Genomic DNA, 22,471 nt, shown 5'->3' with positions numbered 1-22,471 from the left:
TGCGAAATTTAGCACACAAATGTGCCACCTCTGCCAACAGCTCTAACCCGGCTTGGTATCGAGTCGATCTGAGCCTGGATGAAACGTATGAGCACGCCATTCCATGTTGCATCAACTCTGTGACAGAGATCATTAATCGTATTGGCTGGCGAGTCTTAGCGTATCAGTCTCCTGGAAACACGTCATTATGTGTTTCAGTGGATAGAGATATGGAGAAGGCACTGGCCATAGCAACAAGTAAACGCCCTCTGTATCGGTGTAGGTCAGCAAGCTAAACATGCAGTCTTGCGTTGACTTGTTGACACAAAACGACGCAGAGACTTCGAAAATAGGGCACAGTCGTAGGCCTTAAAATGTCAGAAATGTGACGCCTGCTGCCTAAATTACCGGCTTTACCAGCCAGAGATGATCGTGCTGTGTTCCCAATTGCACGCCATAGCAACATGGCAGGTGCTAGACCCATGTGACGATGACGCAGTCTGCCAACGTTCGTTGTCCATGGAACCTCCACATACGAATTTGTCCGTCGTAATACCGTACACTGAATCGGGACTCGTCTGGAAAGACGGTGTGGTGTCACCCCTCTGTTGTTGGTTGCGCTACTCGCAGCCCACTTCTTGCTCGTACCGAGTCTAGTCAAGCTGCAACAATGGGCATTGTGCCGACAATCCATGGTTATTTAGACGTCATCGCACTTATCCTTGTGGATATTTGTTTTGCTGCGAATATGTCCATTTCTTTTGCAAACATGCGTGACTGTACAATCCCTCATGGCCAACCAAACAGTATATCTGCCCTCTCGGGCACTAGTCGCTCGAAGCCTTTGCGATTTTGCATACCGCAGACTATGGCCATCCTGGACTGATTGATTCCTCATTCACATGATACTCGTGAGATCCCAATCAAGACGAGCAGCAAATCGTACAACTGGGTGAACCCGACCCGGCGTGCAGGCACAAAATTTTACCTGCTTTTGAGGTGGTCAGCTCCACATGCAGTCACTTTCCAAAATAGATCTCAAACCGGTATCCAGCCATCCTGATTTAGGTTTTCCACGATTTCCCTAAATCGCTTATGCCCGGATGGTTCCCTTACAAGGGTCCGTGCCCTTCCCCATCCTTCACTAATTCAGTGGGACCGATAACCTCACTGTTTGATCCCCTCCCCCAAATCAAGCAACCGACAAAATAGGTCAACTGTATGCAGTGGTCAATTTTTGAGTCAAATCTACTAGGCACGGAAGCAGACAAAAGTTAATTTGGCACTACAGCATTTTTCTTCCTGTTTTCGTAGACTTAGGACTCCCGGTAACCATTAAGCTCAACCAGTCATAGGTATGGTTAAAAATGTTTGACTAAATATTCATGTCCGTGGTGGGACTCTCCTCAAGGTATTTAAAAAGACTAAGAAACCATTTCCATTCTATATAACAATAATAAGAAGAAGAAACATTTTAAAAGATAATTGTGACTGACTTCATTATTTAGCAGAATATTGGTTGAAGAATCATTTAAGGAAATACGTGACTTCCGTGTATTTAGTGTGCAGCTCTGTGGTACTCCACATTGTGCTTCTTTCTGTTTCTGAAATTTATTTCTTCCAACAATGATCACCTTAATGGCATCTTTCACTTGTCATATGCTCCATACGGTCATTACAATCCATTCTAACTTACTAGGACGCAAGGAGCAGGAACTGCCATTCACAGAACAGCACTCTGAGGAAGTGACTAATGATTACACTGCTACCAACAGTTTAGTGCAAACATTACTAATAGCAAATAAAACATTCATCTGCATTCTACCTGAAAATAACACACTTCATCGCGGTCAGACGACCTTTTTAGCTGAGGTAATGCTGGATCTGATCACGCACAGCTAGGCGAACAGTACACCTTTTCGCACGCAGTCGGTAGCCACCTTGTGGAATGATAAAACGCATTCTAACCAGTTGATGATACTGCCGCTGTCATATCCTGACACTTAATGTTAGACGTCTCTCCTCCTTCCTCACAAATAAACAACGCTCAAATACGATTTCTGAATGATAAACCTGATACAAAAGTTTTGCCTCCTACAGAATGTAGATGGTCTTACTCGGACATACATCGTGTGGTTGTGCTGAAGTGGGAGTAATTTGAATATCCAAGCATGTAATACATTTCATAGAAATCCGACGTTTGTTGCATGCTGCCTACATTGTGCTGCAACATAAAGCGTTTTCCGTAGCAGTCATCTTTACCTAGAAGCACTGAAATGTCTCCTCAGTTAGTCTAGTATTACTGCATTTTCAGTTTCATCACGCATCATGACATAGTGTGTAGTAATCACCACACATGGTCTATTCTTTTCAGTTCACTCAGCGTCTAGACTGAGAGTAAATGTATTATTCTCTAGTTTGTTTTTGCTTTTGTGTATCATTTTCCATCGACTAATTATAGTGATCGTCGATATACTGAACCATTCTAACGAAGCGGTGGTACATGTCTGTGAAAACAAGTTTTATGCTGAATTTCTACGCGAACATTTTGAAATAATAAAAATACTAATAGTAAATGGTCTTGTTTGTTGTTAAGTAATCAGTCGCAGTACCTAATGTTTGTAATATTAGTTTTCTTTGTTGGTGCAACAGGTTATAATATACGACGCTATGAGTGAATGACAATGCAAAGGAGTTACATTCAGTGAATGAAGCTCTAAACCACAATGACTTTCTCAGTGTGAGCTCTGTGAAAAGTTGCGAAACTGCGCTGTGAGAAGATTGCAGAATGTACGCTGGCCCTTCCCAAACAACTAGTTTGCATACAGGCACATATGAACAGCAGGACGGTAGTTCACTTGTATTTCGTTTGAGTCCATTGTTATTGGAATGACGTTGCAGTCGTTCATGCAGATGCAAACATATGCCTGCGAATCAGCTATCAGTTACGCGCATCAAAAGTAACATCGATAATACTGCACAAAAAAATGGTTCAAATGGCTCTGAGCACTATGGGACTTAACATCTGAGGTCATCAGTCCCCTAGAACTTAGAACTACTTAAACCTAACGAACCTAAGGACATCACACACATCCATGCCCGAAGCAGGATTCGAACCTGCGACCGTAGCAGTCGCGCGGTTCCGGAATGTAGCGCCTAGAACCGCGAGACCACCGCGGTCGGCAATACTGCACAAACAGCCCTGTCCACAGAGCAAGATATAAACTTACATTTACCAAGACAGAATAAATATAAAACTCCAAACATCATTTTCTGTCAAGGAATGAAACCGAACAATAAGTTGCCCAATGAGTTCATGTACATTACTAAAACGAACGTATCGAAAAAGCAGTTGAAAAGTGCATATTAAGCTATACAGTATCTACCGTAAAAGATTACGTCAAGGAAGGACTACAACTCATAGCAGGCATTGGTAAAAAGTATAGCATAATAAAACAGTACAGTTTCATTTAACACTTACACTGTTATTTTTTTTCACTTCTTTTCCTTTTCTAGAAAACCTCACTCCCAGAGCTCTTTCTGAGCTCAGCATCCCACTCTCTCAGATGGATGCTATGTCGAATTTTTCGCTCTAGCAAATGAGAAATGGGAAGCAAACATTGTCAACGTAGTCGAGATGTCTGCTGAAAACGTAGTGTTACATTATGAAATGATGTGTATACAGTGTGTCTAGTCTGCGAAGTAGCGAGAAATAAATGAACAGTGTAACGTTAGCTTTTAATGTTGTTAAATACCGGTTCCTATTACAAGGCAATGACCGACAACCTGTCCCATTGTTGTCAGACTATACCTATAAGTATGCCAGTGCCTGTATATATGAATTATATTATTTTTTATTCTTAAACTGTAGTGCCATGACAAGTCCAAGTTATACCTGTCGATTATTTCCTGACCAGTTCTCGCGTGTGGGTAGACAGAATAACTTCACCGAGTTTGTCTATATAGTCGAGTTCTTTTAAGTTTATTAAGTGAATATTTACTTGCAGCTGTTAAATGAACAGTTATGTAAAAAAGATCAATACCTGGATCTATTAACTGAAGAGCCTGTCCCAAGGGTAACATGCTGTCAATATTTATTCAATAATGTTGATTTCATTGTCTCCACAATCAGTTGCTGGAATTCTTTTCGCAGCTTGAGGCTATCAAATGCACCACACCAGCCTCAGCTCTCCCAGCATCTGAAGAGGCCCTGAGACTTAAATTGGCTCTCTTTGTAACAGAAGCAGGCCACTTGGGTGTTAAGGACCTTCTGATATTTCAACACAAGTCAAGCAATGCAATAAAGCAGATTATTGATCTAGATTTAAATATGATCAGTTTTCTTCCATCAGACATGTTGACATCCACTCATTGCAGCTCATTCTACAAGTCCCAAAAATTCCTGAAAGGAACTGATTTATGCTGTCTACCTGCAACACAATTAACGATAAGTTACTGGTCATTCATTAATAGATCTCCAGGTGACTACAACAAAGATTCCACATTTACCAGCCGGCCGGAGTGGACGAGCGGTTCTAGGCGCTACAGTCTGGAACCGCGCTGCCGCTACGGTCGCAGGTTCGAATCCTGCCTCGGACATGAATGTGTGTGGTGTCCTTAGGTTAGTTAGGTGTAAGTAGTTCTAAGTTCTAAGGGACTGATGACCTTAGCAGTTAAGTCCCATAGTGTTCAGAGCCATTTCGAACCACATTTACCAATCTGACTCCTTTGCTACCAAAACTTTATAGTCCACTGACAACGTCACACACAAATTAAATGCATCTCAGGCATTGTTTATAGGAACGAATTTTACATAAAAGCGCATCTAAGCAAATGGAAAATGGTACACAAAAACTGAAAATAACTCCACTGTGCCAACACGATCGCTGTGAAGTTATCTTGTCTACCCACAGAACAGGACAGGAAATGGTGGGGAGATATAATCTGTCTCTAAACTGAAAACCGAGCAGTGCTCATGTTGGAGGAAGTCATCTTTCCCGGAAAAACGCTACAAATGCCGTACACCATTACTGAGAACCAGTTCCTCTGTAGCAGTGTAGAACAGTGTGCAGAGATTTTTCGTAGAATCCGCCCATATGCTTTCCGTATTCAGTGCAGTGTTAACACAATGTGTGGAATATGAAGAACACACCCCTCCCCTCCCACCCTCGGAAGTGTCAGGGCACCGCGTCAGCCCCGCTTCATAAGGCGAGCTGCGAAGTGGTCCGTTTAACATTGTGAAATACCCTGCAGTTGCTTTTTACGGCATACTGCAGTAGAGAGCAACGGAAACTGCCTGCTCGGTCATCATTTTGCATATCTATGGAGGGAAGTGGATGACCACAATCCAACGACTTACCTTATCTCACACTTCCATCCTCCACCGCCGCCTCTCCACTCTCTTACACACGCGGAATGCAAATTAACCCCTAAGACGGTTCTGCAGCTCTTACATGTGGCACACGTATTTTATATCTGTCCTTAACACTCTTCTTTTAACAATAAACAACAGTTTTATACTACAAAAATTCCATTTTTAATGATCTGCGATTTTTATATCTCCTACAATGCGGGAACTATTAGACCTAGAAAAAAATGAATAAGACCATCTTTTTCAGGAAATTTAGTACTGTTTAATTTTTTACCGGGAAACATTTTCGCTAGATGACGCGGTTTTCGAGATATTCAAGAAAAACCTTTAAAAGCGACATTTATATCTCCCCAACTCCCACGCAGTCACCTCACCGGTCATGATTTTTAGCATATCGTTCTTGCCACCGCCTCCCCGTACCACAGTATAAAAATTTACGAATACACGGATTTTTCCCCCAGTCGACATGTTTTGGTCTTCGCTGACTGTGTTATTAGTCACTCTGCTCATATATTTTGCTTTTGTGTTGCAGGCGCGATCGCTCCCTGCTCAGTAACACAGCGAGGGGCTGCATCTCTTCAGCGCGTCTTCGGATGGTGAGTTTACAACGACAGCACAGCGCTCCCACGCGTCCTTTTGTAACGCTGAGCCAATTTTTCCCCTTTATCAGCCAGTGTGAAATGCTACTACTGGATAACAGCCACATTTTGTTGTTTAGTTTTCTTTCTTTTGTTTCGTTTGGCCTCCAGAGTTTATACTCTATTTAGCCAATGAGAACACATTTCACATAGAACACATAATCGTACGAAGAAAATCCAAAATGCAAATTTACTGAACTGTAGGCTGAAGTCGTCAACTTTTTTCTCAAAAAATCCTTAACAAATACAATATAAGTAAAGTAGATATATTTACGTAATCACTTCACACTACTTCTTAAATTTAATAATAAGTGATGGACGTAATAAAAATATGAGTCCTAGAGATTTTTCGCTATACTCTCAAGAAAACTAACGATCACTTTATACTGGGGAGTGTCTTTAGAAGCCAAAAGAGGAGACGCTGATTGAGGGAGAGGGTAATCCATACTCATCAAAGTTCTTATTAATTTCGATCCTTCATTGTCAAGTTTGAAATGCGAAAATAAGATGTGGCGTACATCAGCTGCTGACCCGGAATGCCACTCTCTTGCAGGGAAATTGTAAATGTTGATTCTATACAGATGTAGAGGAAGCGAGGCGGGGTTAAAGCGGACTCGAATGATGGTGAAAATCGTATCTCGGTCCAAATGCCTCCTCGTAAACCACGGTCTTGTAGTAAATTGAGGTTGCAATGCCGCAAAATATCCGCCTTTCGTTTATTGGGACACATCTCGTCATTGCTGTTTTCCGTGATTCTTGACTTAAGTAGTCTGTATACGGTAATTTCACATCGAGAATAGTTATTGTTGATACAGCTTGGTTCGCTAAGACGTCAGCTTCCTCATTATAGCGGATGCCAGAGTGGGACTGCACCCATAGGTGCATATATTCCAGTACCATATCCAAAACGTAATGATTGGAAGTTTTATTTCATCTTTGGAGTTGAATACATTTAAGAACACAGGGTGTCGGACACGATTAATATCTTTGAGATGGGAGTTGAAGAGACAAATTGCTTCCAAAATTCCCGCAGTTTCCAATGTAAAAACTGAAGCACTTTTACGTTTGAAGACTTTACTGGTTTGAATCTGTGGACATACAAAAGCACATCCATTATACTCCTATACTGCTGTTGTGGAATTTTGGATCCGTCAGTATATACAGGGTGAGTCACCTAACATTACCGCTGGATATATTTCGTAAACCACATCAAATATTGACGAATCGATTCCACAGACCGAACGTGAGAAGAGGGGCTAATGTAATTGGTTAATACAAACCATAAAAAAATGCACGGAAGTATGTTTTTCAACACAAACCTACGTTTTTTTAAATAGAACCCCGTTAGTTTTGTTAGCACATCTGAACATATAAACAAATATGTAATCAGTGCCGTTTGTTGCATTGTAAAATGTTAATTACATCCGGAGATATTGTAACCTAAAGTTGACGCTTGAGTACCACTCCTCCGCTACTCGATCGTGTGTATCGGAGAGCACCGAATTACGTAGGGATCCAAAGGGAACGGTGATGGACCTTAGGTACAGAAGAGACTGGAACAGCACATTACGTCCACATGCTAACACCTTTTTATTGGTCTTTTTCACTGACGCACATGTACATTACCATGAGGGGTGAGGTACACGTACACACGTGGTTTCCACTTTCAATTACGGAGTGGAATAGAGTGTGTCCCGACATGTCAGGCCAATAGATGTTCAATGTGGTGGCCATCATTTGCTGCACACAATTGCAATCTCTGGCGTAATGAATGTCGTACACGCCGCAGTACATCTTGTGTAATGTCGCCGCAGGCTGCCACAATACGTTGTTTCATATCCCCTGGGGTTGTAGGCACATCACGGTACACATTCTCCTTTAACGTACCCCACAGAAAGAAGTCCAGAGGTGTAAGATCAGGAGAACGGGCCGGCCAATTTATCCGTCCTCCACGTCTTATGAAACACCCGTCGAACGTGTAGCTCACCCCTCGTGGTAATGTACATGTGCGTCAGTGAAAAAGACCAATAAAAAGGTGTTAGCATGTGGACGTAATGTGCTGTTCCAGTCTCTTCTGTACCTAAGGTCCATCACCGTTCCCTTTGGATCCCTACTTAATTCGGTGCTCTCCGATACACACGATCGAACAGCGGAGGAGTGGTACTCAAGCGTCAACTTTAGGTTACAATATCTCCGGATGTAATTAACATTTTACAATGCAACAAACGGCACTGATTACGTATTTGTTTATATGTTCAGATGTGCTAACAAAACTAACGGGGTTCCATTTAAAAAAACGTAGGTTTGTGTTAAAAAACATACTTCCGTGCATTTTTTTATGGTTTGTATTAACCAATTACACTAGCCCCTCTCCTCACGTTCGGTCTGTGGAACCGATTCGTCAGTATTTGATGTGGTTTACGAAATATATCCAGCGGTAATGTTAGGTGACTCACCCTGTATACATGCAGGCCTATAACCAGGCCACTGAGCTTCAATGAGTCAATTAAATCTGCAATTAGTTAACACTCAGCGTGCTTGTCATGTTATAATAATAGACTGGAATCTGGCAGCTGACTGCGTCAAGATCATATTCGAATGAAGGCAAATGTGTCGAACATAGCATAAAATTTATGACAGGATGCCAAGAGTCAAAAAAGCTTGTGCAGACGGCCGGAATTTTAGTTCTTCTGTTGGAGGCTTTCCGTAATTGGTAAATGCAGTGTCTATTGTTATAGAGAGGACATTTCATGATGGCCATTCCTTGAATGAAAAATTTATCTGACAGCTTTTAACGTCTGATGCTGAAGGGCATCTCTCCCAACTCCACGAAAAGCGCATTTGTAGGCGTCGAACACAGGTCTCCAAGACAGGTGCGAATGGCTCTGAACTGAAGAGCATCTAATTTGAGAGATAAATCTTAGGCGCATTGTGATACAGCGTACAACCATAGTCCCGTCTAGCTCGAATAATCTCTCGTTATATGCTGAGTACAATATTTTGAAGCGCTTCCTACCACACTCGGGTGAGATAGCGGATTGCATTTAATCCTGTCCCGCAATTATCAACAACCAATTGTTTGTGAGGCGCCCAGCTGTGCCGAGAGTCAAATGTCATTCCGAGGAATGGAGCATAAGATTTTATCTGGAAAGTATAGTTCGCGCATGTGGCGTGATCAACGATGAGGGCAATGTTCGATTTTTAAAAAGGTACGATCACCGATTTCTCAGCCCAGATATCCAACCGACTGTTAAAGATAGCCATTCATCGATGTGTCCAGTGGCAATGAGCAATTCCGATTTAGCCTGAATATATATAGTCTGCAGATGAATAAACACATCGTCTGCATATGGTAAAGTTTTTGTCGGAATATACAGGAAGGGAATTAACATTGCTCCACGGGGCAGGCCCTGAGAGACTACAACGCAGCCACACAAAAATATTTGTCATTTAAGCTATTGTGCTTCTTAATCCTGTGTTGTGCAACAATTTGACGTGACACAACAGCCAAGCGTGTTTGTCGATCAGTGTCACTCGCATGGTTGAAAACGCGAGAACTTTGTATTAATTTTGATGATATAAATTTTTGTAACCTTGTTAAAAAAGTCTGCTTCCAAGGCTTGGCACTCTGCTTATCAGGTTATCTCGTGAAACTCACGGCTTTGATCCCCAGCATTCTCAGATAGGTTTTCTCGCTATGGAGACTGGACTGAATCCACGCAACTGAAGAGAAAAGAAGAACTGAGAAGATGTTTGCTGTGTCATCACCTATCAATGATCTGTACGACAGTGGCGTCGCGGAGATCAAACCGAAGAAGAAACGCGTTCCATCGTCACGCAATCTAACAGTTATTTGGTAAACACTGAGCTCCTAAGCAATCCCTGTGATCAGCACGTTGCTGTGTTCACCTGGAGACGACGAAGCCGCAGTGTCTGGAGCGAGTTCCAAGACGATTCTTGTGGTAGACTCACGAGCCAAGTATCACAGTACGCCGTCGCGTATCTTCCACAAATATTGACATACAGGCTGCTTTGCTCTCATCTGAGGCGTCGTTCCCAAACGAAATATCTGACTGATCCCAACCGACAAAACATCGATGCCTTCTCGGAATTTCTTTCGGCGACGCCCGAACAGCAGTTAACCGGTTCTCTGTTAGTCCGTTTTCGAGAACACACCGACGCCTGACGTCAGAAATTAATGAGCAGATGTCAGGCTGTTCTGTTCTTGCTACTGTTTGACCACTCTGTGTGTGCGTGTGGAGGTGGGGTGCGGGGGGGGGGGGGGGGGGAGGGCTTTAAGAATGTTAGAAGAAAGAAAAAAGCAGCAGGTGGTCCGACAGAGACAGAGGAGGCTTGGAAGTTTCTTTGCTTTGCAACGACTTCAGCATTTCGTAACTTAGTGATCATCCAGTGATAAACAACGCGTAACTCTCCTGCATTTGAGTGCCTTGTCTTCTCTAAACATATAGGCAGCATTAATGTGAGATACAACTCCAGGCTTGCCTCAGTTCTTACATTAGCTTTTGTGTGCTTTTAATAGCGCCTTTTTGCTTTCGCACTTGGATAGGCAGCCACAATGTCTGAAGTTATGTGTTGCGACAAAGCAATGTTAACAACTCCCCTGCTCCTTGGTGTTTTAGTAGGAGGACTATTCAGTCGGTGAAGCGTTTTTGTGTTGGTTTTGTACGGATACAAAACGCATTGTATTGTGCAAAAGGAGCGAACTAAGACACGCGAAATGCTTATATACTTTGACAGTATTACATCTACTGACATCACTGTATAGCGGAGAAGTAAAATTAAGTGCTTCAGCGGATTAAAAGCATAAATCTCATACACATCTGCTTAATTTGTTGTTAACTTTTCGGCTCCATAGCTAGGAAAGGAGCTAGCAGGGTGGCAACCGGTATCTAGTTCCACACAAACACGCGCTCAGGAGATGTTAAATGTCGACGCAAAACTTCAGTTTTGCTCCTGGCGTCAGATTTTAATTGTGGATTCTTTGTGAAATACACAAAATCTGTTTCTCGTCACTTCAAACATTGTAATTCCCGGCACCAATGACCTGTAAAATATGAAAATTCTTTTCCGTATGTTTAGCTTCTGTACATCAGTAAGGATGAACAACTATAACACAACAGGGTATTAGTCGCAGGCGGTATCTAAACAGTGCAGCTAGGTACTCGCTATGATGAGCTAAGTGTATGATGGTGAAATTCTTCTCTGGATCAGCCCTGTAATGTCCCGCATTTGCTGTAGCTGTTTGTAACGAAACTAGCATCAGAATGACAAACTGTAGAATAATGTAAGTGATATGTGATGGTATGTGCCAGATGTTGTTCGTTTATCAGGCTGTATTACGCTGCAGGCGAAAGACAAATAACTGATTAGAGAGTTATGTTCCATGTCACCTAAAGTATGTGTTCGTTATATAGGCACTACGAACGCGTGGGATCTTCTTTCCTACTATTACAGCGTTTAATCTTCCTCGAAGACTTTGCGCTAAGTTCTGTTTCTTTTTTTAAATTTTTTTTTTTTGACCACCAACCATCCCACAGATCTAATTCATTCGACATGTTGACTGCAATTTGCGGCCTGGACAGGTCAGTCAACTATTCATCTTATTGGTATATCCGATGCTATGACCCTTCCTTTCTATTCAGCAAAATTGTCATGGTAGTGTAGAAAAGATTTCACTGCAGTTGCCGCTGTGTGGAAAGTATACTGCTGCTTATAATGTACTCATTAACACCTGCGTTGATATTACTAAACACCAAAAGTAACTTCCAGGGCACAAAATATGGAAAAAGCATCTCCGCCGAAGTTCACTATCTTTACAATTCGGGTATATATCGTTCGTTAGACATCCGAAAAGATACGCACAGGCCCGTAAGAGTGGCGTGTCTTGGACAGAGGCTCCGCTACGCCATCATGGATGTTTTCATTGCACCACAGATCAACGACAGCTTCATGTACACCGTACTAAGGAACGTCGCACATTTTCTTGCTATTAGTGGTTTATGGGCAGCACTGCGACTGTGGAAACACCATCCTATCGCCTCTTGACGGGTCATCCTATCGCATCTTGACAGATCATCCCGAAGATCCATTCATAGAATGCATTTTAGGTTTCAGCAGTTCCCACTACTTAGTTTCTTATGCCAACCAGAGCTGGAAGCATGGGCAGTGCTTTCGATATTTCCACTACACAGCAATAAATATCAGCCAAAGTTATCTCCTGTGAAATCTCTTCTTCGGAATAAGTTGGCTTTAAGGAAACAAAAGCGCGTCTCTGTATAAGCCACACTGTTCTTTAAATGACGGAGAAGTTTTTCCACCGACCTCGTTGCTGTAATTTTATCAGAAAACTTCTTTCGTCATGTTATATAGATTTAATTGTATACTAGGGAGTTATCTTCAAGAGGAAGCTCTCAGCATTTCGTCCATTTTTTTCCCGTGGTTTCCAATATAAAGGTGCAACTCAGTTCTCTTCTTGGCCACTTGTTACACAAAACGGGTCTTTGATGCTGACACATCTGACCGTGATTCCAAGTGGTAGTCATACAGTCTTAATTATCAAATCGAAGAAATAAAGTTATATAATTAATTTTTTTGCTTATTTGCAGTTGTATGTCTCCGGTTCTAGTACACAGTGTTAATCTCGCGCCACAGTATCGTATAATGGCGTTAAAGAAGCCAAGACAGAATGGCGCTGGCCGACCTCCATGTCAGCTTATGTAAATTTATTTTTTCGAGGTGGCAACTCCAACTTCTTCACTACTCCTCGTATATACTCTCGCGTACATTGCTTTGCGCTTTCTGTGGAATGAACGCAGGTAGTTGCATAGTGTAACTGTTACTCATCACTTCTCTAACATGATGGTTCTTGTTGTTTATCGCTCTTGTTGACCTCTCTATAACTCATAGGAATCATATTATATACGAGGGTTGGAACTTAAATAGTGACATCTGTTTATTTACAATCGATACAAAAGAGTTACATCTTTGAACCTATTACTGTCCTTCAAAGTAGTCACCAGCGTTGTATAGAACCCGTTGCCAGCGATGTGGAAGACGTAGTATACCGTTAGCAGAGCCTGTTCTGTTGATGGTGCGAACTGAGCAGGCTAAAGTTATGGTGATTCTCGTGTACGACTCTGGTGGTGTTATCCTAACGCATTACGTTGCGCTACGGCAGACCATCAATGTACAGTATTACTGTTCGTTTTTGGAGCATCACCTGCGACCAGCTTTGCGAAAGAAGCGGCGACACTTTCTGCGCAACCCACCCATCATTTTGCATGACAATTCGCGGGCGCATACAGCGCAAGCTGTGGCTACGCTGTTCGGTCTATGGGACTGGGAAGTACTGTACCATCCACCATACTCTCCGGACTTAAGTCCTTGTGACTTTGATTTGATTCCGAAGATGAAGGAACCACTTCGTGGCATTCGCTTCAGAACTGTTCCAGAGATTCGACAGGCAGTAGACCGCTCCATTCGCACCATCAACAGAACAGGCTCTGCTAATGGTATATCCTACGCCTTCCACACCGCTGGCAAAGGGTTCTACACAACGCTGGTGACTACTTTGAACGACAGTAACAGGTGCAAACTCTTTTGTATCGGTTGCGAATAAATAGTTCCCACTATTTAAGTTCCAACACTCGCAATCTAAGATCTTTGTTAATGACTTGTAAATATAGGGGTAGTGTGCAAGTGAACTGCCAGAATGGACATTAGTCGTAATCCTGGAAATTGGTCACTTGTAACAACATTCTTCTTCGCCATATGTGGTCTATTCGTCCACTTCGTTCCACAGCGAAAGAAATTTGTGACTGGAGAAAGCTTTGTGCCCAATAAAGGTGTTGTGGCAGCTATAGATGTACCATAAGCCAGGTGTGCTGTGAACGCGACCTCTCACTTACGAGGTGCTCCGTGGATATGCAGATTAGACTGATGCTGAGTCTATAAGCCCAGATCATACAACACGATAGATTACCCCCATGAAGCTAATAGACCACTTGAAAAATTAACTTCCGCACACATCGGAAAACGTTATGTTTCTGAACTCATCAGGGTCCTCCTCTGTTGCGTAGGGTTGAAGCACCTGGGCATTTCAATAGAATAATTTACTTTAATGATTGCTGAGTAATAGAGTTTTATCTGGTAAAAATAATATTTATTCAAACAGTGTGTAAAAATTACTCGTGACACATAAACGTTGAGGTTATAAAACAACCTGAGAACGTGTTTATATAATTAAAATAGAACAATGATAAGAATATGAATGATTGTTAGAGTCGCCAGAAGTATGATACTGGACAATTACGGTTGAGATGCAGCCCCGACACATACAAGAATTACGCTTTCAGTCGTGATTACCAGACTTTAAAATTACACAAAGAGGTATGAATTGGAAAAGAGCATACAACAGATCAATGAATAAACGAAGAATCAGAAGGAAACATCGCTAGACACGTGAGATCCAATGAGTTGTCTCGTTAGCGAAGCAAAACGTGAATGGTTACGAGATAGATCCCTTTTGTAGCAAGAATTAGACTGCAGAAAACTTGGTCAAGACCATATGCATTTAATGGAAGAAACTGCCGGAAGAATAAAATGTTAGAGGGGTGGGTTACCTGCATTGCTACACGCTGCCCCTGGCCACTCATGTAAACAAACGCAGTAAAGATGGAAAGTCGACAAAATAAAACTTAATCGGAAAGTAAATGAAGCAAGAGTGTCTCGAATGCAAACTTGGTATGCAAATAGGATGAAATGCGAGCAGAAAGGCCTAAAACAGGCCACCGCCTCATAGATGAAAATTTATGGACCTTTCTCAGAGTACTGCTCAATGAAGGAGACCTAACGGCAGAAAGCGAAAATTATTTTAGTTGTACTACACGTATGCTGTTCATAAATTAGAACAGATGAAATTTAGGGAGAGAAATAGAGCTGATTTCTTCGTTGTTTGGCAGTTATAAAGCAAATAATACGCAAAGGATTGTAAACGTAAACGCCACCCACGGATTAGGCCCTAGAGCAGTTCCGACTGGCCGACTACAAGGAACGATGTATGATCAGTATGTCACCAATCCCTCCAGCCGTCGTTGCCAGTAGATGGAGCCTGATAATGTTGCTGCTTCTTTATTCCAGCAGGTCCCCATTTGGCCTCACGAGGCTGAGTGGATCCTTTTCCTGAGCCCCCTAGCACAAAAAAATTTTTGAGGAAGTACCAATAATAAAATCAGAGCCCTTCCGGATAGAAGGCAGCGACGGTAACTATTCCGGTACGGCGGTGGACAAATCATTATTTATTTATTAAATACCCTAGTAAATTATGGCGATATGACCCTCTCGCGTAAGGCGAAAGGACAATGTGTACTGCATTCTAAATAACTGTTCTTGTGTACGTATTTTAGAGGGAAGAAATATATTCATAGCGTCTAGGCTTGCAGTATTCTGTACATACTTTGCATATTCTTCCGTCTCCCAGCAGTGTGTAGTATTTATGGTGGGATCCTCTTCAATAATACGCATTATGAATTTTTATATCTTCATTAATAAACTGTGCCATTATTGCCAATTCCGAAATGTTGGCATTATACGAGGGATGGAACTTTAATAGTGGGAACTATTTATTTGCAGCTCGTACAAAATGGATACGTGTTTCAAAGTTTTACTGACCTTCAAAGTAGTCACCAGCATTGTGTGTAACCCGTTGCCAGCGATGTGGAAGTCGTAGGATAGTCTTAGCAGTGCCAGTTGTGTTGACAGTTCGAGCGCCGAGGTCTATTTCCCCACGAAATTGTAGAAATTCTGAACCAAATGCCATGAAGTATTTCCTTCAGTTTAGAAATCGAGTTGAACTCACGAGGGCTTAAGTCAGGTGAGTGCAGTAGGTGGTATAGCACTTAGCAGCCCCATCAGTCAAATCAGTAACAGCTTGCACTGTAGTGCTTGAGCATTGTCCTGCAAAATGAAGGTCAGGTGCTGCAGAAAGTGTCATCACTTCTGTGTCTAAGCTGGTCGTAGGTTGTGTTCCAAAAATGAACAGCATAGAGACAGAAGTGATGACACTTTCTGCAGGACCTGACCTTCATTGTGCAGGACAATGCTCAAGCACTACAGTGCAAGCTGTTACTGATTTGTTTGAGTGATGGGGCTGCTAAGTGGTATACCACCTACTGCACTCACCTGACTTGAACCCTAGTAAGTTCAGATCTGTTTCTAAACTGAAGGAAACACTTCACGGTATTCGCTTCAGAACTGCTACAAATTCGTCGGGCAATAGACCGCTACACTCGAACTGTCAACACAACTGGTACTGCTAAGAGTATCTTACGACTTCCACATCGCTCCCAACGGGATATACGCAATACTGGTGACTACTTTGAAGGTCAGTAAAACTTTGAAACACGTATCTGTTTTGTACGAGCTGTAAATACTTTCCACTATTAAAGTTCCAACGCTCGTATATCGACTCTTAAGGAGGAGGATCCCTAATAATCGTAAGCCCGCTGTTCAGTAGCCAATCAGGGGAGACTGCACCCTGTCCCGATCCGAATGTTTTGCAGCGGCCGAGCGCCGTCACGTGTAGTCGTGCTGTAGGCAGGCAGGCAGTAAACTGACTTCCGCCGTTTGATGGCGGCGGGCCGTGCCTTCCTGCGGCAGACCGGCGCGGCGGCGCGTCAGCGAAATGCAACCCGCGCTTCCAGTCAGAGGGTTCAGTTACTCGGCTTTGCTGAGCGGCCAGTGGTGGGCCTATCTGTAATGAGGTGACAAAAGTCGCGGAATACCGGTATGCACACATAGAGATGGCGATAGTATCACGTACACAAGGTGTAAAAGGACGGTGCATTGGCGGGGCTCTCATTTGTACTCAGGTGATTCGTGTGAAAAGGTTTCCCGACGCGATTATGGCCGAACTACGGAAATGATAAACTTTGAACGCGGAATGGCAGTTGGACCTAGACGAAAGGGACATTCCATTTCGGAAACAGTTAAAGAATTCAATGTTCCGAGATCCACAGTGCCAAGAGCGCCAAATCTCAGGCATAACCTTTCGCAATGGACAACACAGTGGCAGACGGCGTTCACTTAACGATCTAGAGTAGCGGCGTTTGTGTAGTCATTGCTAACAGACATGCAACACTGCGTGAAATAACCGCAGAAGTCAATGTGGGACGTACGACTAACGTATCCGTTAGGACAGTGCGGCGAAATTTGGCGTTGATGGGCTATGGCAGGAGACGACCGATACAAGTGCCTTTGCTAACAGCACATCGCCTACAGCGCCTCTCCTGGGCTCGTGACCATATCCATTCGACCCTAGACGACTGGAATACATTGGACTGGTCAGCTCTGTCCAGATTTCAGTTGGTAACAGATGATGGTAGGGTCAGAATACGACGCAGACCGCACAAAACCGAGGACCGAAGTTGTCATGCTGGTGATGGTTCCATAATGATATGGGCTGTGTTTACAAGAAATGGACTGCTGCTTCTGATCCGATTGAACCGATCATTGACTGGAAATAGTTATGTTCGGCCACTTGGAGACTGTTTGCAGCCGTACATGGAATTCATGTTCCCAAACAATGGTGTATGTCACTAGGTCACCTTCGTTCGTGATCTGAAGAACGTTGTGGACAATTCAAGCGAATGATGTGGCCACCCAGGTTTCCCGAGACGAATCCCATCGAACATGTGTAGGACATAACCGGCAACACCTTCGCATTTGTGGATGGTTATAGAGGTAGCAAGGCTCAATATTTCTGGAGGGGACGTCCAACGGCTTGTTGCGTCCATGCCACGTCGGGTTTCTGCTCTACGCCAGGCAAAAGAAGGTCCGACACGATATTAGGAGGCTTTTGTCACCTCAGTGTATGTTACTAAGCGACTGTCCTGGAGCTGGCCCCGCTGCAAGTTGCCTGTCTAACGGCATCCAGCGGCAACAAAAATTTTTAGTATTTCGCGTAGTTATTGATGTAATTTAAAAATTCGGAATGCTGTCATAACCTACTCACTAAGAGGTATAATACTACGTTTAAAGTTTAACGTAATACGTCAAGTATTGCAGACTGTATGTTTGTCTCGAGACAGTGCAGCTGACGGCGGAGAAATACGTGGACTTTATTCATCCAGTATTTGACAATGAGAACACTTCGTGGCTTCCAACAAATTTTGCACATACTTTCAAGCCTTTACGAAACTTTTTCTGGCTGACACCCTCCACAGAATGATGAAAACAATAAACTAAATCGCTTACTACATTTTTGTTGTTCATGTAGTAAAATTCAAGTAAACTTGAGCGTCGGACATGACGTTTTAATTTATTACTTCTTTGCCACCAACTGTATTCGCAAGGCATTTTGCAGACAATATATACTTACACCACTGCATGTTGTATTCGTACTTACAGAATTACATCATTGTTCAACACAGTGTTCAGGAGATGTGACGTCATAAACATTCAGATGTCTGAAAAACTAGCACTTACTTAAAATGGGGCGCAAGTTACCCACACTACATTCGTTCAGGGTTCCATAATTAGTGAACTTAGCGACTTCCAGATAACTTTAAGCTTACTTTCAGACGTTTCCTAAAGTTTTTCTCGTTTACGCACTTAACGTCAATTACTTAACGCTTTACGTCACTTTTAAAGCAATCAGATGTTTGAAGCCGTTTTATACATGGGAGTTCAATCCTTTAGAGACCCAGGGGTTTACCGGTGTAGACAAAGAATGGGCAGCCTTGTATCCTCCAGGCTGCGCGCGGGCTGTAGTATACACAGGTAGCGTCGCAAGGGCAAATACAGTCAACTGGCGACTACGACAAGACATGCGTTTGGTAATTTACACCAAATCAGAGCTTGTAATCTTTCATTTGATAAACCATCCCTATAGGGCTTGTATTTAAATGTGGGAGTGAGTGAAACAGTCTGTGGTGAAACCTTTTGTAGGCTACATCTATAAAAGTATTCTGCAAACCACTACGAAGTGCATGGCAGAGGGTGGGTCAACATGATAATGTTTCTTTCCGTTCCACCCTCGTATGGAGAGCCTGGAGAACTGCGAGTCAAGCGCGTGGGGGGGGGGGGCGGGAGGCAGAGAGAGAGAGAGAGAGAGAGAGAGAGAGAGAGTGATCTGTAATTTGTAGCATGTCGTATATCGGAGGCTGGCTGGACGGATCATGTCTGAGAGCCACAAACAAAAAAAAAGACAACGACTGCTTTAATGTCTTTGTACTTGTTGCAATTGCTCCGCGCTTGTCTCCACGGTCCATACGGGAGCAACGCCCCAGAGGGTTGAAAAATGTTTTTACATTCTTCACTTAGTACTTTTTCTTGGGACTTTGTCACAAGGCTTCAAGGGTCTAGCAGTGTGACACGGCTCTCGTGAGTCACACAGTACTCGTGCAGAACTAATTACATGTCAATCATATAACACGGTGTCCCTGAAATAACAACCGCATAAAAAAATTAGTTTAGTTCATTTTATTTAAAGAGACTGAACTGTTTCAAGTTTTTCCACTGGAATGTCTTTCGTTGAAGCTAGTAGCCACTAACCTTTGAATATCTTCTCTTGTCTCTGAAAAACATTCTGATTACTATTTATTGCTATAGAAAATGTTTTATTGTACTGAGGAATACAGAAAACCTTTTCTTGTTCTTAATTTTGGAATCACTGAACATAAAAATCTTAAAATACGCTTCTGTGTTTCGTCAACGGGAATATTTAAGCGTTGCAAGTTTAGTTATTATTGCCATGGAAACACTAGAAAGTGTCCTAATGTGGTTTGATGGGAGATTTTTCTGCAATATGATGTTAGTTGTCCAAGAGTTCCAGTGCGTTATGTATTAAGTTCAAAAAATGGTTCAAATGGCTCTGAGCACTATGGGACTTAACATCTATGGTCATCAGTCCCCTAGAACTTAGAACTACTTAAACCTAACGAACCTAAGGACATCACACAACACCCAGCCATCACGAGGCAGAGAAAATCCCTGACCCCGCCGGGAATCGAACCCAGGAACCTGGGCGTGGGAAGCGAGAACGCTACCGCACGACCACGAGATGCGGGCTATGTATTAACTCAAAAACTTGTTGATGATCTGTGTAGCCCTAAGATTACAGTATGAGAGCTACCTAGCAATAAAATCTTGAATTTTGTTGTTGTTCTGTTAGCGGCATAAAATTGTACGCTGTTATTCATAGCACATTAATGAAGTTATATCACCGGACAAAATACGTACTTCAAACAGGAAGCAGTTGTTAATAGGTTTTCGCACGATAGCTTTAGACTTTCTCTCTTCTCAGCTAATTAACATTGTTACATTACGTGAATTGCGCGGAAAAGGGTGCGCAGATTCATCCTACAACATACTACTCCGTCTGCAGACGGGTTATGAAGTCATCTTAACATAATATTTCCTCGGTCCACCTGACCTTCATCTTAAGGTGTCCAAGCTGTTGCACGAATCTCGAGAACTGAATTCATATTGCGAGCGGTGCATCCTTCATACGTCGCGGAAGGCCAACAGCGCTCGCACAAGATACCGTTGTAACTGTCCTCTAGCGCAAGTGAACATGTAGCCCAGCAGTGATGGAATCTGGCAAAGTCGATGGTCAACTATAAACAATTATTCTGTTGGCAGAATCAATGACTTTTTAAAAAAAAATCTGTGATGAAAATGGGTAGACGTGCAAGTACAAACAATATCTTATGGAACAGGTGTTCAAAACGTTAAAATAGTGTTCGGTAATATCGTATGTATTACATTAATCAATAAAATATAATACTGTTGACAACCTGGCGCCATGAGCTCTCAGCCAATCAGAAATAATATCATCAGTGACCACTCTGTCGCCGAGTGGTTCTAGGCGCTACAGTCTCGAACCGCGCGACAGCTACGGTCGCAGGTTCGAATCCTTCCTTGGGCATGGATGTGTGTTATGTCCTCAGATTAGCTAGGTTTAAGTAGTTCTAAGTTCTAGGGGACTGATGACCTCAGAAGTTAAGTCTAAGTCCCATAGTGCTCAGAGCCATTTGAACCATTTGAACCACTCTGTCGATACAGGTTCCCTTATAATGAGCAGCCTAAGCAGCACCGTGGATCGTTCGCCAACACTACCGTACATTCTGTCATGGCATTGGTGCAGTCCTCTACTGGAGGATCGCTTATGTATGTTTTGAAGGAATGAATGAGTAATCTGACTCTTTGTTGTTGGTAGGAAAGAGGCTTTCGTGCTCAGAGTAACTTTAGTGAAGGCAAGATAGTGAAATCACTTGTCCTCTTAGATGTCAGTGAAACCAATCAGCGTCCTGTAGCCGGTGGTTGGGATCTTCGTCTGACCTGGGGCTGTGGACAAAGGGGTAGCGACTGTCCTATTATGGAACGTGATTTGGAAATAAACTTGCGAAAAGGCTTGGCAGAAAGTATCACTTTTCAGAGGATTGCTATCAGCGATAGCAGCAAATGACCATTTAAGACGAGTGCTGAGATTTAGAGTGTGTGCACTCGCTCATTATGAGGAGTCAGTAGTCAGTTGAGGGCTTTGTTTGATGAACGAGAAGGATTTGATGAAGTCTAATTAAAGTAAGTAGAATACATTTATTTACGTGAAATATCAACTATGATGTGTTTGCGCGACCTACGATCTGTTGGCTACTCTTTTTTACCTTTGAGATATCCGCAGAAATTGCTAGGAAGCAACTGAAGGCGGTTGATGGTTAATCTGTCCTCACACTGGACGTATTGCCCATCGCGAAGCACACCAGACGCGGTAGCAGTCGTGGATACTGTATCCTCTGAAATGGCCTGCTGCATCTCGTGGAACATGCCCCTCATAGTGACTCGCGACCGCAGCGTTATCCAGTGGCACTTGCTGGCTGCATCTGGCGTGCTATTCACACAGTTTGATTACAAAAATTGACGCACATAAAGTGTTTACTCTTTCAGCGATCGTCGAATAAGGATGGAATCAGCTTGTGACGTAGACTGCTATCTTGCAAATCATTAATCCACGTTCCCCTCCACACACACACACACACACACACACACACACACACACACACACAAAATCAAAGAAGCTCTCTCTAATATAGAGCGCTTTTATTTATAATAAATAACGTCGAGATCGTACTGCTATTTAATTAATAAGGAAGGCTCTGAATCTTTTAGAAAACATAGGGCCAAAATGAAATAGATGGAGGTAACCACACGATACAGTTCAAGACTCTTATGAACTACGCTACGGTTATAACGTGACAGCGACATCTAATGCTAACCGTTGGGATACTCACTTCAGAAAAATAACCACGGAATCTAGATTTATTTAATGGCTCCTGTTGCTTTGCACCAAGCCTTATGGTACATTCGTTCACAGTGTGCGTAGGAGCCTGAGCGAGGCAGCGCTGAAGTGTCGAAACTGATAACTTAAAGAAAAATAAATACGAACTGATTTAAATACAGCTGT

The 22,471-nt window shown here is 42.8% G+C and overlaps 1 protein-coding gene across 2 annotated transcripts in view; it reads left to right on the top strand.

Annotated features, from left to right (window-relative positions):
• The window catches only part of LOC126457822 (extracellular sulfatase SULF-1 homolog), a 796,827-nt gene that overhangs the window by 104,851 nt on the left and 669,505 nt on the right, over positions 1 to 22,471 (top strand). For both annotated transcript variants that reach the window (XM_050094450.1, XM_050094449.1), the window contains exon 2: positions 5,883 to 5,946. The gene's annotated coding sequence lies outside the window, so the exon portion shown is untranslated. The remainder of the gene's footprint in view (positions 1 to 5,882; positions 5,947 to 22,471) is intronic.

The sequence above is a fragment of the Schistocerca serialis genome, chromosome 2 (genome assembly GCF_023864345.2).
Source record: "Schistocerca serialis cubense isolate TAMUIC-IGC-003099 chromosome 2, iqSchSeri2.2, whole genome shotgun sequence".
NCBI lineage: Eukaryota > Metazoa > Arthropoda > Insecta > Orthoptera > Acrididae > Schistocerca > Schistocerca serialis.
The sequence above is the reverse complement of the archived record's forward strand: the minus strand, read 5'-3'. Positions and strand labels throughout refer to the sequence as shown.